Source organism: Hyla sarda, chromosome 3, assembly GCF_029499605.1.
Source record: "Hyla sarda isolate aHylSar1 chromosome 3, aHylSar1.hap1, whole genome shotgun sequence".
Taxonomy (NCBI): domain Eukaryota; kingdom Metazoa; phylum Chordata; class Amphibia; order Anura; family Hylidae; genus Hyla; species Hyla sarda.
Genome location: NC_079191.1, coordinates 300,589,328 through 300,606,635, shown reverse-complemented (window position 1 = coordinate 300,606,635; position 17,308 = coordinate 300,589,328). Strand labels below are relative to the sequence as shown.

Here is a 17,308-nt window from a genome sequence, read left to right as displayed (position 1 = left end):
GCAATCAACCGCCGATAACACTGATCAATGAAAAGCTATGGCTTTGCAGTGAACAGTGCTGGCAATCAGTGTATGCAATGTTATAGCCCCCTATGGGAGCCATAAAACTGCAAAAAAAAAGTGTGAAAAAAAAGTTAATAAATGTGATTTAACCCTTTCCTTAATAAAAGTTCAAATCACCCCCCTTTTCCCATAAAAAAAAACACCATGTAAATAAAAATAAATATAAACATATGTGGTATCGCTGCGTGCGTAAATGTCCGAACTATAAAAATATATCATTAATTAAACCACACAGTCAATGGCGTGAGCGCAAAAAAATTCCAAAGTCCAAAATAAAAAATTTTTGGTCTCTTTTTAGATCATGAAAAAATGAATAAAAAGAGATCAAAAAGTCTGATCAATACAAAAATGGTACCGCTAAAAACTTCAGATCACGGCGCTAAAAATTAGCCCTCATACCGCCCCATACGCAGAAAAAAAAAAGTTATTGGGGTCAGAACATGACAATTTTAACCCCTAAACGAAGCAAGACGTAAATGTACGTCCTGGTGAGCTGGTACTTAACGCACCAAGACGTACATTTACGTCCTATGCATAACGGCGAGCATCGGAGCCGCTGATAGCAGCCAGGGACCTGCCCGTAATGGCGGATGTCTGCAATTAACCCCTCAGATGCCGTGATTAATACAGATCACGGAATCTGCAGCATCGCAGTACTTTAAATGGATGATCGGATCGCCTGCAGCGCTGCCGTGGCGATCCGATCATCCAGCATGGTGGCCGGAGGTCCCCTCACTTTGCTCCGGTCGTCTCCCGGGGTCTTCTGCTCTGGTCTGAGATCGAGCAGACCAGAGCAGAAGATGACTGATAATGCTGATCAGTGCTATGTCCTATACATAGCACTGAAAAGTATTAGCAATGATCGAATGATTGCTATAAATAGTCCCCCTATGGGAACCATTAAAGTGTAAAAATAAAAGTTAAAAAAATTTGAAAAACCCCCTCCCCCAATAAAAACATAAATTGTCCCATTTTCCCTATTTCACCCCCCCCCCCCCCCCCCAAAAAAAAAGTGTAAAGAAAAATACTTTATATACATATTTGGTATCACCGCGTGCGTAAATATCCCAACTATTAAAATAAAATGTTAATGATAACATATGGTGAATGAAGTGAGCATAAAAAAAAAAGGTCCAAAATAGCTGCTTTTTTTTAATAACATTTTATATAAAAAAAAAATTTATAAAATAAGTATTAAAAATTTTATATAAGCAAATATGGTATCAATAAAAAGTACAGATCACAGCGCAAAAAATGAGCCCTCATACCGCCGCTTATATGGAAAAATGAAAAGGTTATAGGTCTTCAAAATAGGGGGATTTTAAACGTACTCATTTGGTTAAACAGTTTTCGATTTTTTTAAGCGCGACAGTAATAGAAAAGTATATTATAATTGGTATCATTTTAATCATATTGACCCAAAGAATAAAGAACACATGTCATTTTTACCGTAAATTGTACAGCGTGAAAACGAAACCTTCCAAAATTTGCTAAATTGCGGTTTTCTTTTTAATTTCCCCACACAAATAGTATTTTTTTGGTTGCGCCACACATTTTATGGTAAAGTGAGTGATGGCATTACAACGGACAACTGGTCGCGCAAAAAAACAAGCCCTCATACTAGTCTGTGGATGAAAATATAAAAGAGTTATGATTTTTTTGAAGGCGAGGAGGAAAAAACAAAAATGTTAAAATAAAATTGTCTGAGTCCTTAAGGCCCAAATGGGCTGAGTCCTTAAGGGGTTAAACGTATAAATTCCCGTGCATGTAGTTATGATTTTTTCCAGAAGTACGACAAAATCAAACCGATATAAGTATGGTATCATTTTAATCGTAAGGACCTACAGAATAAATATCAGGTGTCATCTTTACTGAGAAATGTACTGCGAAGAAACGGAAGCCCCCAAAATTTACAAAATTGCGTTTTTTCTTCAATGTCGTCGCACAATGATTTTTTTTTTCGTTTAGCTGTAGATTTTTGGGTAAAATGACTGATGTCACTGCAAAGTAGAATTGGTGGCGCAAAAATATTAGCCATCATGTGGATTTTTTGGTGCAAAATTGAAAGGGTTATGATTTTTAAAAGGTGAGGAGGACAAAACGAAAGTGCAAAAACCGAAAAATCCTGCGTACTTAAGGGGTTAAAAGATCCACTGTCACACACCGACATGTTTTGCCACTCAATGTGGCTTTATCAAGGAGAATGACTGACATTGAGTATCAGCCTCAAATGAGCCCCATTTACATGACATCATTAATTGGCTGGCCAATAGTGGACTAATCTAGCGACATCCAATCCCATCACAATCTTATTTGTACCTTTACCAATCATACCATCCCATGATTCAAACTATAGATGTCCACCAATCCCCACTTGGAATGTTGCAGTGACATCACATCCCACTACCACCTTTATCAATGCACAACGAATGAAAGTAAACCATTAAAGAGCCAATCATCTTGCACAGCGATGTAAATATCCGCCTGCGTCATCTCCTGTATGCGCTGACACCTTGCTCTGTGTCAGTTGTCAATCCGGATCACGTGACCTGCCGAAAACACCTGAAAAAACTCTCCATCACGTCGGGCTCTGCGTTATGAATCGTTATGTGTCTGCGCATAAGCACAGTTCATGGCCAGAGTCTCAAGGATGTGCTAGCGCCAGTACCTACTCCCGGATTATTAACTGTTTGTTGACGTGTATAGGAAATTACCCACATAGCCGCAAATCAAAGGCAGGCTCCAGCTAAACCATAATCTATATGTATAACAGATTATGGGCATAATATATTAATATAAAACCAAATGTCTTTAGGCTTATCATTGCAATTCAGGTTTACTCATTACCTATATGACAGTATATATAATGCTGTGAATATAAGCATAACTACGACATTATTAACTATTAGTCATTGGACCATTTGCAATGACAAATGTATTGCATATTAGGTACCTTTCAAATGTTTAACATAATACACAATCGCCATTATACACATCTTCACAGTGTAGGGTAGGTATCTTCACGGTATAGATATTAACGGACATAAAATGTACTACATGTGTATGGTAATCAGGGCTGCCATCAGAAATTTTGAGGCCCCTTACACAGCTTGTAGTCTGGGCCCCCTCCCCACAGGCTTAGAAACATAAAATAATATCGCTACTCCGTATTAATTTTGCAGTGAATACTGTAAGGAAATAAAAGCCACTATACACAGGCCAGTATTACTAATAACAACCCAATACAAGGGAAATATAATTCCGCCATACCATGATCACTACCATTAACACTGACTAATACTCCTATATTGTTATTGAATTAAAACCACTATACAAATACCCATATCCCCCATACAGTGACCATACAGAAATAGATACCGGCTGTACACAGGTGTTGCAGACCTTATAAGTCATTATAGTTACATACTCATAGGGACGTCTTCTCTGATCTGAGTCGTTCACTTTTCTCTTTCTTCTCCATCTGTCCTGGGTCATCATGAAGATTTCTCCTGATCACAATTCGTCTTCACCGAATCTGCCAGACAAACATTTTAGGCTCCTCTCTACAGCAAAGTCCTCACCTCTATACAAACCCCCTATATGTATTACACTGTCCCAGATAGTATTAGGTCCCAACATTGTCCCCATAGATTAGCAGGCCCAAACATTGCCCCCATTGTATAATATGCCCCTCATATTGCCCCCATAGTATTTTATGCAGCTCACATTTCCCTTCCCTGTACATTATGCCCCTAATTTTGCCCCCATTGAACATTATCCCCCTCATATTTCCCCCAATTGTATATTATCCCCTCTCATTTTGTCCCCATTGTATATTATGCTGCTCATAATGCTCCACCTTTCTATATTACCCCCTGATATAGCTCCCCTTTCTATATTACCCCCTCATATTGCTCCCCAGGGGTGTAGCTTGAAATCACAGGGCTTCGATGCAAAAAATTTCCCTGGGTAGTGTGGTAGGTAGCTAGCCAGTTAGGTAGGTAGGAAGGAAGACAGTCAGGTAGGTACGCAGTTAGGTTTCAAGGTAGTTAGGTAGAGAAATAGCCAGGTAGCCATACAGGTAGGTTGCTAGGTTGGCAGGTAGTTTGGTAGAAAGATAGCCAGGTAGACAAATAGGTAGGTAGCTAGGTTGGCAGGTAGTTTGGTAGAAAGATAGCCAGGTAGGTAGTCAGGTAAAAAAAACTGGTAGATATAGTCAGGTAGGTAGGTAGATAGATTGCAAGGTACGTATGAAGACATGTAGGTAGGTAGCTAGGTTGCCAGGTAGGTAGGTAGCGAGTTAGTGTACTAGGTTGCCCGGTAGGTAGGTAGCTAGGTAGGAAGACAGTAAGACAGGTAGATACGTAGGTGGGAATACACTCAGGTAGGTAGGCAGCAGGTGGTGGAATAAAACTCTCAGAAAGTAGCATGGGTAATACAGTGTTTTTCAACCAGGGTGTCTCCAGCTGTTGCAAAACTACAACTCCCAGCATGCCCGATCAGCAAAACGCTGTCCGGGCATGCTGGGAGTTATAGTTTTCATACAGCTGGAGACACCCTGGTTTGGAAAAACTGCTTTGTTTGTGAAATACAGAATTGGCTAGAACAGTGTTTCCCAATCAGTGTGCCTCCAGCTGTTGCAAAACTACACTCCCAGCAAGCCCAAAGGCTGTCAGGGCATGCTCGGAGTTGTAGTTTTGCAAACAGCTGGAGGTACCCTGGTTGGGAAACACTGGTGTAACATAATGTGTATGCTGAATATGCTAGGACAGTGTTTCCCAACCAGTGTGCCTCCAGCTGTTGCAAAACTACACTCCCAGCATGACCAAAGGCTGTCAGGGCATGCTGGGAGTTGTAGTTTTGCAAACAGCTGGAGGCACACTGGCTGGGAAACACTGGTGTAACATGATGTGTATGCTGAATAGGCTAGGACAGTGTTTCCCAATCAGTGTGCCTCCAGCTGTTTCAAAACTACACTCTCAGCATGCCCAAAGGCTGTCAGGGCATGCTGGGAGTTGTAGTTTTGCAACAGCTGGAGGCACACAGGTGTAACATGATGTGTGTGGTTCCCAAACATACGCCCCCCCCCCCCCCCTGCCCCCACATACACACCATGTCCCGATTTTCAACAGAGGCAGAGATCATGGCCTGCTCTGTACTGTATACACGTGTGCATACAGCTCAGAGCGGTGCCGGTGGCAGGAGGAAATCGGGCAGGAGCAGTGTGAACTGTGCTTTTTTTTTTTTTTACCGGCAAGTGGACGGGCGATATGGATGGGGAGGTAGTTTGACCTCCCGCTGGCCACTGAAGATTTAAAGAAGCAGTGGACGCCGGCCCCGGAGGTATGTGTGGCAGAGGCGCGCTGCTGCATTCTGACTAATTCGCTGACTGTATGTAGTCAGTCAGCATGCAGTGTACAGTGGTTGGCCCCCAGCGGTTAGTGAGTGACAAACACATTCACTCACTGACAAGCAAAAAAGAAAAAGAAAAAGAAAGAAGGACAGGGCCGGCCGGGCCCCGCTGAAGCTTCGGGCCCCTTACAGGAGGATGGATTGTACCCCCCTGATGGCGGCCCTGATGATGATTGGAAGTAAGTGCATTACTGATGCAATTGGGGTTGTGTTTTTGAATGTGTGCTTCTCACCTTTTTAACATATCATTTATTAAAAGTTATATTTTATAATAACACATGCACATACAGTAGGGATCAACGGTTTGGGCACCCAGGTAAAAATGTGTATTAATGTACATAAAGAAGCCAAGGTAAGATGGAAAAATCTCCAAAAGGCATCAAATTACAGATTAGACATTCTTATAATATGTCAACAAAAGTTAGATTTTATTTCCATCATTTACACTTTCAAAATAGCAGAAAACTAAAAAATGGCATCTGCAAAAGTCTGGGCACCCTGCAGAGTTAATATCTTGTACTGACCCCTTTGTCAAGTATCACAGCTTGTAAACGCTTTTTGTAGCCAGCCAAGAGTCTTTCAATTCTTGTTTGAGGTATGTTTGCCCCTTCTTCCTTACAAAAGTCTTCCAGTTCTTTGAGATTTCGGGGCTGTCCCTCACGCACTGCTCTTTTAAGGTCTATCCATAGACCTTACAATTATGTTGAGGTCAGGAGATTGCCATGGCAAAACCTTCAGTTTACGCCTCTTGATGTAATCCCCCGTGGAGTTCGAGGTGTGTTTAGGATCATTATCCATTTGTAGAACCCATCCTCTCTTTAACTTGAGCTTTTTCACATATGGCATCCAAAATTTGCTGAAATTTTATTGAATCCATTTTTCCTTCTACTCGTGAGATGTTCCCTGTGCCACTGGCTGAAATACAACCCCAAAGCATGATTGATCCACCCCCATGCTTAACAGTTGGACAGAGGTTCTTTTCATCAAATTTTGTTCCCCTTCTTCTCCAAACATGCCTTTGCTTATTTCAGCCAAAAAGTTAAATTTTAACCTCATCGGTCCAAAGAACTTGTTTCCAAAATGCATCAGGCTTCTCTATATGTTCATTTGCAAAGTTCAACGCAGATTTTTGTGGTGAGTACGTAGAGGTTTTCTTCTGATGACTCTACCATGAAGACCATATTTGTACAAGTATCTCTTTATAGTGGAATAGTGTACCACAACTCCAGTGTCTGCCAGATCTTTCTGGAGGGATTGTGCAGTCAAACGTGGGTTTTGAATTGTTTTTCTCACAATCCTGCGAGCTGTTCTGTCTGATATTTTTCTTGGTCTTCCAGATCTTGCTTTAACTTCCACTGTTCCTGATGACTGCCATTTCTTAATTACATTCCGAACAGAGGATATTGACATCTGAAAACTTTTTGCTATATTATTTTAACACAGCGACCCAGTGTGGAGAGCTTACAATTAGAAGCTTTGCAAGTTTTCTCCTCCCTTTGGATCAAGTAGACATCAATTCTGCCTTTAAACAACTGTCCTGTACATATAGGTCACAAGATCATGGTGGGAAATCGCAAGCCTAGATTCACATATTCAGACTTAAATTGTATATAGAGGCCTGCGAATACATATAACCCCCAATTCTCATACTGAGGATAATGAATTTATGAGTGGATGGGAAGCGGTTTTGACTGAGAATTCCCTCCGTATGATGTCCTATCTTTTGGAGTATTAAAAAATATATTACAATAAAATCACTGAACAATTACAAAAGGAAATTCAGACCCTATCAGCATCATTTGATTTTCGCAGACTTGAGCGAAAGCTGCAGAAAAATATTGAATCCTACAAAAAGGAGAGTAAACACAGGGAATTTATCAGGGATTCCACTGATTTCTAGATGGGAAAGATATATAATCTTACATACCAAAATCCAAAACCTATTCAGAGGAATAGACAAGTGAATACTGATTCTGATACTTCAGAAACTGATAGCTCTGTTGGAGGAGACTATAATTCGTATAGATCAGGGACACAATGGAAGACTGGTCCGAGAAATTCTCAGATACCAAGAAAGTCCTTAATCCCTAGATCAGGGGTCCTCAAACTTTTTAAACGGGGGGCCAGTTCACAGTCCCTTAGACCGTTGGAGGGCCGGACTATAGATAACAAACCATGAATAAATTCCTATGCACACTTATATATCTTATTAGTGGACTACCACTTTAAGTACACAGCACAGTTCCCCCACATTAGGTTGGCAGTATAGATCCCCCACATTAGGTTGTAGTTCCCCCATATTAGGGTTGGCAGTACAGTTCCCCCACATTAGGTTGGCAGTGCAGTTCCACCACATTAGGGTTGGCAGTACAGTTCCCCCACATTAGGTGCAGTACAATTACCCCACATTAGGTGCAGTACAATTCCCCCACATTAGGTGCAGTATACTTCCCCCACATTAGGTGCAGTATACTTCCCCCATATTAGGTTGGCAGTATAGTTCCCCCACATTAGGTAGTAGTTCCCCTACATTAGGTTGTAGTCCCCCCCCCCACATTAGGTGCAGTATAGTTCATCCACATTAGGTGCAATATAGTCCCCCACATTAGGCTTGCAGTATGTTCCCCCACATTAGGTGCAATAAAGTCCCCCACATTAGGCTGGCAGTATAGTTCCCCCACATTAGGTGCAATATAGTCCCCCACATTACGTTGGCAGTATGTTCCCCCACATTAGGTGCAATATAGTCCCCCACATTACGTTGGCAGTATAGTCCCCCCACATTAGGAGCAATATAGTCCCCCACATTAGGCTGGCAGTATAGTTCCCACATTAGGTGCAATATAGTCCCCCACCTTAGGCTGGCAGTATAGTTCCCCCATATTAGGTGCAATATAGTCCCCCACATTAGGCTTGCAGTTTGTTCCCCCACATTAGGTGCAAGATAGTCCCCCACATTAGGCTGGCAGTATACTTCCCCCACATTAGGTGCAATATAGTCCCCCACTTTACGTTGGCAGTATGTTCCCCCACATTAGGTGCAATATAGTCCCCCACATTAGGCTGGCAGTATAGTCCCCCCACATTAGGTGCAATATAGTCCCCCACATTAGGCTGGCAGTATAGTTCCTCCACATTAGGTGCAATATAGTCCCCCACATTAGGCTGGCAGTATAGTTCCCCCACATTAGGTGCAATATAGTCCCCCACATTACGTTGGCAGTATGTTCCCCCACGTTAGGTGCAATATAGTCCCCCACATTAGACTGGCAGTATAGTTCCCCCACATTGGGTGCAATATAGTCCCCCACATTAGGCTGGCAGTATAGTTCCCCCACATTAGGTGCAATATAGTCACCCACATTACGTTGGCAGTATGTTCATCCATGTTAGGTGCAATATAGTCCCCCACATTAGGCTGGCAGTATGTTCCCCCACATTAGGTGCAGTATGTTCCCCCACATTAGGTGCAGTATAGTCCCCCACATAAGCCTGGCAGTATGTTCCCCCAAATTAGGCTGGCAGTATAGTTCCCCCACATTAGGCTGCCAGTATAGTCCCCCACATTAGGTGCAGTATAGTCCCCCACATTAGGCTGGCAGTATAGTTCCCCCACATTAGGTGCAATATAGTCCCCCACATTACGTTGGCAGTATGTTCCCCCACGTTAGGTGCAATATAGTCCCCCACATTAGGCTGGCAGTATAGTTCCCCCACATTAGGTGCAATATAGTCCCCCACATTAGGCTGGCAGTATAGATCCCCACATTAGGTGCAATATAGTCCCCCACATTACGTTGGCAGTATGTTCCCCCACGTTAGGTGCAATATAGTCCCCCACATTAGGCTGGCAGTATGTTCCCCCACATTAGGCTGGCAGTATGTTCCCCTACATTAGGTGCAGTATGTTCCCCCACATTAGGCTGGCAGTATAGTTCCCCCACATTAGGCTGGCAGTATGTTCCCCCACATTAGGTGCAATATAGTCCCCCACATTAGGCTGGCAGTATAGTTCCCCCACTTTAGGTGCAATATAGTCCCCACATTAGGCTGGCAGTATGTTCCCCCACATTAGGTGCAATATAGTCCCCCACCTTAGGCTGGCAGTATAGTTCCCCCATATTAGGTGCAATATAGTCCCCCACATTAGGCTTGCAGTTTTTCCCCCCACATTAGATGCAATATAGTCCCCCACATTAGGCTGGCAGTATAGTTCCCCCACATTAGGTGCAATATAGTCCCCCACATTACGTTGGCAGTGTGTTCTCCAAATTAGGTGCAATATAGTCCCCCACATTAGGCTGGCAGTATAGTCCCCCCACATTAGGTGCAATATAGTCCCCCACATTAGGCTGGCAGTATAATTCCTCCACATTAGGTGCAATATAGTCCCCCACCTTAGGCTGGCTGTATAGTTCCCCCACATTAGGTGCAATATAGTCCCCCACATTAGGCTTGCAGTTTGTTCCCCCACATTAGGTGCAATATAGTCCCCCACATTAGGCTGGCAGTATACTTCCCCCACATTAGGTGCAATATAGTCCCCCACTTTACGTTGGCAGTATGTTCCCCCACATTAGGTGCAATATAGTCCCCCACATTAGGCCGGCAGTATAGTCCCCCCACATTAGGTGCAATATAGTCCCCCACATTAGGCTGGCAGTATAGTTCCTCCACATTAGGTGCAATATAGTCCCCCACATTACGTTGGCAGTATAGTTCCCCCACATTAGGTGCAATATAGTCCCCCACATTACGTTGGCAGTATGTTCCCCCACGTTAGGTGCAATATAGTCCCCCACATTAGACTGGCAGTATAGTTCCCCCACATTGGGTGCAATATAGTCCCCCACATTAGGCTGGCAGTATAGTTCCCCCACATTAGGTGCAATATAGTCACCCACATTACGTTGGCAGTATGTTCATCCATGTTAGGTGCAATATAGTCCCCCACATTAGGCTGGCAGTATGTTCCCCCACATTAGGTGCAGTATGTTCCCCCACATTAGGTGCAGTATAGTCCCCCACATAAGCCTGGCAGTATGTTCCCCCAAATTAGGCTGGCAGTATAGTTCCCCCACATTAGGCTGCCAGTATAGTCCCCCACATTAGGTGCAGTATAGTCCCCCACATTAGGCTGGCAGTATAGTTCCCCCACATTAGGTGCAATATAGTCCCCCACATTACGTTGGCAGTATGTTCCCCCACGTTAGGTGCAATATAGTCCCCCACATTAGGCTGGCAGTATAGTTCCCCCACATTAGGTGCAATATAGTCCCCCACATTAGGCTGGCAGTATAGATCCCCACATTAGGTGCAATATAGTCCCCCACATTACGTTGGCAGTATGTTCCCCCACGTTAGGTGCAATATAGTCCCCCACATTAGGTTGGCAGTATGTTCCCCCACATTAGGCTGGCAGTATGTTCCCCTACATTAGGTGCAGTATGTTCCCCCACATTAGGCTGGCAGTATAGTTCCCCCACATTAGGCTGGCAGTATGTTCCCCCACATTAGGTGCAATATAGTTCCCCACATTAGGCTGGCAGTATAGTTCCCCCCACTTTAGGTGCAATATAGTCCCCACATTAGGCTGGCAGTATGTTCCCCCACATTGGGTGCAATATAGTCCCCCACATTAGGCTGGCAGTATAGTTCCCCCACATTAGGTGCAATATAGTCACCCACATTACGTTGGCAGTATGTTCATCCATGTTAGGTGCAATATAGTCCCCCACATTAGGCTGGCAGTATGTTCCCCCACATTAGGTGCAGTATGTTCCCCCACATTAGGTGCAGTATAGTCCCCCACATAAGCCTGGCAGTATGTTCCCCCAAATTAGGCTGGCAGTATAGTTCCCCCACATTAGGCTGCCAGTATAGTCCCCCACATTAGGTGCAGTATAGTCCCCCACATTAGGCTGGCAGTATGGTTCCCCCACATTAGGTGCAATATAGTCCCCCACATTACGTTGGCAGTATGTTCCCCCACGTTAGGTGCAATATAGTCCCCCACATTAGGCTGGCAGTATAGTTCCCCCACATTAGGTGCAATATAGTCCCCCACATTAGGCTGGCAGTATAGATCCCCACATTAGGTGCAATATAGTCCCCCACATTACGTTGGCAGTATGTTCCCCCACGTTAGGTGCAATATAGTCCCCCACATTAGGTTGGCAGTATGTTCCCCCACATTAGGCTGGCAGTATGTTCCCCTACATTAGGTGCAATATGTTCCCCCACATTAGGCTGGCAGTATAGTTCCCCCACATTAGGCTGGCAGTATGTTCCCCCACATTAGGTGCAATATAGTTCCCCACATTAGGCTGGCAGTATAGTTCCCCCACTTTAGGTGCAATATAGTCCCCACATTAGGCTGGCAGTATGTTCCCCCACATTAGGTGCAATATAGTCCCCCACCTTAGGCTGGCAGTATAGTTCCCCCATATTAGGTGCAATATAGTCCCCCACATTAGGCTTGCAGTTTCCCCCCCCCACATTAGATGCAATATAGTCCCCCACATTAGGCTGGCAGTATAATTCCCCCACATTAGGTGCAATATAGTCCCCCACATTACGTTGGCAGTATGTTCTCCACATTAGGTGCAATATAGTCCCCCACATTAGGCTGGCAGTATAGTCCCCCCACATTAGGTGCAATATAGTCCCCCACATTAGGCTGGCTGTATAGTTCCCCCACATTAGGTGCAATATAGTCCCCCACATTACGTTGGCAGTATGTTCCCCCACGTTAGGTGCAATATAGTCCCCCACATTAGGCTGGTAGTATAGTTCGCCCACATTAGGTGCAATATAGTCCCCCACATTAGGCTGGCAGTATAGTTCCCCCACATTAGCTGCAATATAGTCCCCCACATTACGTTGGTAGTATGTTCCCCACGTTAGGTGCAATATAGTCCCCCACATTAGGCTGGCAGTATGTTCCCCCACGTTAGGTGCAGTATGTTCCCCCACATTAGGTGCAATATAGTCCCCCACATTAGGCTGGCAGTATAGTTCCCCCACATTAGGTGCAATATAGTCCCCCACATTAGGCTGGCAGTATAGTTTCCCCACATTAGGTGCAATATAGTCCCCCACATTACGTTGGCAGTATGTTACCCCACGTTAGGTGCAATATAGTCCCCCACATTAGGCTGGCAGTATAGTTCCCCAGCATTAGGTGCAATATAGTCCCCCGCATTAGGCTGGCAGTATAGTTCCCTCACATTAGGTGCAATATAGTCACCCACATTACGTTGGCAGTATGTTCCCCCACATTAGGTGCAATATAGTCCCCCACATTAGGCTGGCAGTATGTTCCCCCACATTAGGTGCAGTATGTTCCCCCACATTAGGTGCAATATAGTCCCCACATTAGGCTGGCAGTATGTTCCCCCACATTAGGTGCAATATAGTCCCCCACCTTAGGCTGGCAGTATAGTTCCCCCATATTAGGTGCAATATAGTCCCCCACATTAGGCTTGCAGTTTTTCCCCCCACATTAGATGCAATATAGTCCCCCACATTAGGCTGGCAGTATAGTTCCCCCACATTAGGTGCAATATAGTCCCCCACATTACGTTGGCAGTGTGTTCTCCAAATTAGGTGCAATATAGTCCCCCACATTAGGCTGGCAGTATAGTCCCCCCACATTAGGTGCAATATAGTCCCCCACATTAGGCTGGCAGTATAATTCCTCCACATTAGGTGCAATATAGTCCCCCACCTTAGGCTGGCTGTATAGTTCCCCCACATTAGGCTTGCAGTTTGTTCCCCCACATTAGGTGCAATATAGTCCCCCACATTAGGCTGGCAGTATACTTCCCCCACATTAGGTGCAATATAGTCCCCCACTTTACGTTGGCAGTATGTTCCCCCACATTAGGTGCAATATAGTCCCCCACATTAGGCCGGCAGTATAGTCCCCCCACATTAGGTGCAATATAGTCCCCCACATTAGGCTGGCAGTATAGTTCCTCCACATTAGTTGCAATATAGTCCCCCACATTATGTTGGCAGTATAGTTCCCCCACATTAGGTGCAATATAGTCCCCCACATTACGTTGGCAGTATGTTCCCCCACGTTAGGTGCAATATAGTCCCCCACATTAGACTGGCAGTATAGTTCCCCCACATTGGGTGCAATATAGTCCCCCACATTAGGCTGGCAGTATAGTTCCCCCACATTAGGTGCAATATAGTCACCCACATTACGTTGGCAGTATGTTCATCCATGTTAGGTGCAATATAGTCCCCCACATTAGGCTGGCAGTATGTTCCCCCACATTAGGTGCAGTATGTTCCCCCACATTAGGTGCAGTATAGTCCCCCACATAAGCCTGGCAGTATGTTCCCCCAAATTAGGCTGGCAGTATAGTTCCCCCACATTAGGCTGCCAGTATAGTCCCCCACATTAGGTGCAGTATAGTCCCCCACATTAGGCTGGCAGTATAGTTCCCCCACATTAGGTGCAATATAGTCCCCCACATTACGTTGGCAGTATGTTCCCCCACGTTAGGTGCAATATAGTCCCCCACATTAGGCTGGAAGTATAGTTCCCCCACATTAGGTGCAATATAGTCCCCCACATTAGGCTGGCAGTATAGATCCCCACATTAGGTGCAATATAGTCCCCCACATTACGTTGGCAGTATGTTCCCCCACGTTAGGTGCAATATAGTCCCACACATTAGGTTGGCAGTATGTTCCCCCACATTAGGCTGGCAGTATGTTCCCCTACATTAGGTGCAGTATGTTCCCCCACATTAGGCTGGCAGTATAGTTCCCCCACATTAGGCTGGCAGTATGTTCCCCCACATTAGGTGCAATATAGTTCCCCACATTAGGCTGGCAGTATAGTTCCCCCACTTTAGGTGCAATATAGTCCCCACATTAGGCTGGCAGTATGTTCCCCCACATTAGGTGCAATATAGTCCCCCACCTTAGGCTGGCAGTATAGTTCCCCCACATTAGGTGCAATATAGTCCCCCACATTAGGCTGGCAGTATAGTTCCCCCACATTAGGTGCAATATAGTCCCCCACATTACGTTGGCAGTATGTTCTCCACATTAGGTGCAATATAGTCCCCCACATTAGGCTGGCAGTATAGTCCCCCCACATTAGGTGCAATATAGTCCCCCACATTAGGCTGGCAGTATAATTCCTCCACATTAGGTGCAATATAGTCCCCCACATGAGGCTGGCTGTATAGTTCCCCCACATTAGGTGCAATATAGTCCCCCACATTACGTTGGCAATATGTTCCCCCACTTTAGGTGCAATATAGTCCCCACATTAGGCTGGCAGTATGTTCCCCCACATTAGGTGCAATATAGTCCCCCACCTTAGGCTGGCAGTATAGTTCCCCCATATTAGGTGCAATATAGTCCCCCACATTAGGCTTGCAGTTTTTCCCCCCACATTAGATGCAATATAGTCCCCCACATTAGGCTGGCAGTCTAGTTCCCCCACATTAGGTGCAATATAGTCCCCCACATTACGTTGGCAGTATGTTCTCCACATTAGGTGCAATATAGTCCCCCACATTAGGCTGGCAGTATAATTCCTCCACATTAGGTGCAATATAGTCCCCCACATTACGTTGGCAGTATGTTCCCCCACGTTAGGTGCAATATAGTCCCCCACATTAGGCTGGTAGTATAGTTCGCCCACATTAGGTGCAATATAGTCCCCCACATTAGGCTGGCAGTATAGTTCCCCCACATTAGGTGCAATATAGTCTCCCGCATTAGGCTGGTAGTATAGTTCCCCCACATTAGGTGCAATATAGTCCCCCACATTACGTTGGCAGTATGTTCCCCCACATTAGGTGCAATATAGTCCCCCACATTAGGCTGGCAGTATGTTCCCCCACATTAGGTGCAGTATGTTCCCCCAAATTAGGTGCAGTATAGTCCCCCACATTAGGCTGGCAGTATGTTCCCCCACATTAGGCTGGCAGTATAGTTCCCCCACATTAGGCTGGCAGTATGTTCCCCCACATTAGGTGCAGTATGTTCCCCCACAGTAGGTGCAGTATAGTCCCCCACATTAGGCTGGCAGTATAGTTCCCCCAAATTAGGTGCAATATAGTCCCCCACATTATGTTGGCAGTATGTTCCCCTATGTTAGGTGCAATATAGTCCCCCACATTAGGCTGACAGTATGTTCCCCCACATTAGGTGCGGTATAGTTCCCCCACATTAGGTGCAGCATAGTTCCCCCACATTAGGTGCAGTATGTTCCCCCCCCCCCCCATTAGGCTGGCAGTATGTTCCCCCCCATTAGGCTGGCAGTATGTTCCCCCACATTAGACTGGCAGTATAGTCCCCCACATTAGGTTGGCAGCATAGTTCCCCCACATTAGGTTGGCAGTATAATTCCCCCACATTAGGCTGGCAGTATAGTTCCCCCACATTAGGTAGGCAGTATAGTTCCCCCACATTAGGTTGGCAGTATAGTTCCCCCACATTAGGTTGGCAGTATAGTTCCCCCACATTAGGCTGGCAGTATAGTTCCCCCACATTCGGCTGGCAGTATAGTCCCCCAAATTACATTGGCAGTACGTTTCCCCACAGGCATACAGCCTCCAGCGATACAGTATGGCTGGAGGCTGTATGCCTGTGTACTGCCTCATTTCAGTGTTCCGACCACCGCTCTGGCCATAGCAGGACCGGAGGATCGGTGGTCAGAACACTGAAGGGACACGCCGCTGGTAAACTACCAGCGTGCGCATCCTTGCTTCCTCTCTTCTTCTCCGCTGCTCCACGCTCGGTTGCCATGGGCGCATGCCTGGGACGTCAGTGACGTCGCTGCGTGGGCCTGCTCCCGGCGGTCCCCGTGTTTTTAAAGTAAGCGTGGGCCGCAGGGACTTCACAGAGGCATCCTTCTGTTCCGAAAGCATCTTTCGGAACACAGGGATGTCCTAAGGCAAAAACACCCGGTGGGCCGGGTAAATGCACTCCGCGGGCCGCATATGAGGTACACAATTTTAAACACAGGAATTTGTCTTATCACTTTTACGTTTTGTCCTCACACACAATTTTTTCATGTTTAATGGTAAATTTTACCATCAGCTATAGGGATTGGGCATGGGCATAGTATGCCCATCCACTTACGCAAACTTATTTCTCGAGTTGTGGGAGGACACTATAGTTTTCATTGAGGACAATATTCCATTCACTGAGCACATTCTTTTCTGGGGTCATTTTATCAATGATATTTTGATTTTGTGGGATGGTGGTAGGGAACTCTTCATGATTTTATTTCAGTTTTAAATCACAATGAGATTGGAATGCTGTTCACATCTGAGTTTGGGCACAAGTCAATTAATTTTCTGGATCTTACTATTAGGATCAATGATAGCGGTTGTATTCAGACATCAAAATCCATCTGGCCCTGGAGATGTGCTTACATTTACTTTACTTAACTTACCTTGTACCATCTCTACATTAAGCCAGTTCAGTACATTACATGATGTGTTACCAGCACTGACCTGTCCAATGTCAGCTCCTTCTTCTTCCCTAGTATATACAGAACTAAAGAAACCATTCAGTAGCTCCACTTTCTCTTTATCGCCTGTGACAACCTCCCCATTATCATTATTAAGGGGTCCTACATGCTCTGTCTTTGTTTTTTTTTTGCATTTATATATCTAAAAAAATATTTAGGATTAGTTTTGCTTTCTTTGGCCACCTGTCTCTCATTTTGAATTTTTGCTGTTTTTATTACATTTTTACAGATTTTATTAAGCTCCTTGTACTGTTTAAATGTTATAGCTGACCCATCAGATTTGTATTTTTTAAAGCATTTTTTGTTGTTGTATATTAC

The 17,308-nt window shown here is 44.9% G+C and overlaps 1 protein-coding gene across 6 annotated transcripts in view; it reads left to right on the top strand.

Annotated features, from left to right (window-relative positions):
* CCR6 (C-C motif chemokine receptor 6) overlaps window positions 1-17,308 on the top strand; it is a 219,611-nt gene that overhangs the window by 187,108 nt on the left and 15,195 nt on the right. The window lies entirely within an intron of this gene.